Genomic DNA, 968 nt, shown 5'->3' with positions numbered 1-968 from the left:
AATGTAACATCCCACTTTCACAAGGTCAATGTGTTGTCTTTGCACAGGCTACTTCCCATCCAAAAAGTTCTGCCTTTTGGCCATTTAATGACAATGGTTTCAATGTTGATCTTTTCTTGTTGGGCTGTGTTGCTGTGGCCACCCCTCAGTTAGGATTGCTTGTGGACGTCCCCGAGTCCTTTACTATCAAACCATGTACCTCAATGGGCGATAGAGGAAACCAGGATTTTTAGCACTCACCGTAAAACCTTTTTTTCTAAGTCCATTGAAGGACATCGCTCTTTTAGGATTGCTTGCAATGACTGAGCAGGTGGAAGTGGTTCTGGCCTCAGAGTTAGACTGTTAGTTTGTATGTGCTTAGTTTCCATTTCTCCTGTAGGTGGCTCTTACTATCAAACTCCCCAATGCAGAAAAGGATTGTTTTTGGCGAGTATGAAAAGTTCTTGTTTTTCGCCATCACACCATCCCGCTGCGCTCTTATACCCATTCCTTGACTAGACACGTGGTAAATGCCGCCCGGGCATGTATTCCAGCCCTCTGGAAGAAGCCCGAAGCTCCCCTCAGGCCAAGTTCTAGACCGTATCCATGATATATACATCATGGAAGACCTCACGAGCTCCATTAAACATACCTCTGCCTCATTTGCTCGAACCTGGTTCCCCTGGATGGAATACATATCTTGCCCTTAGATAGGAGAATGCCGACCTGCTCCTGATGGGGAAACCTTATCTCATCTCCCCGTTGCCTTCTCTGCTTTCCCACTTTTTTCAGTTATATGCTCTACTACCATCTCTTTCCCTTTAGTGATCTAGTAACTATCGGCCCATCTATACCGCACTCTTCTTTTTTCCTTCCCGTCACTTAACCCCTTACCCACACAACCTATTCACTTGCCTAACACTGTTTTTGTTTTGCACACTAAAGTTCTAAAAACGACATCTCTGATGCTATTGACAGGTTGTTTTTTC

Source organism: Nanorana parkeri, unplaced genomic scaffold, assembly GCF_000935625.1.
Source record: "Nanorana parkeri isolate BGI_ZX_2015 unplaced genomic scaffold, ASM93562v1 scaffold264, whole genome shotgun sequence".
Lineage (NCBI taxonomy): Eukaryota > Metazoa > Chordata > Amphibia > Anura > Dicroglossidae > Nanorana > Nanorana parkeri.
This window is presented reverse-complemented; position numbering follows the sequence as displayed.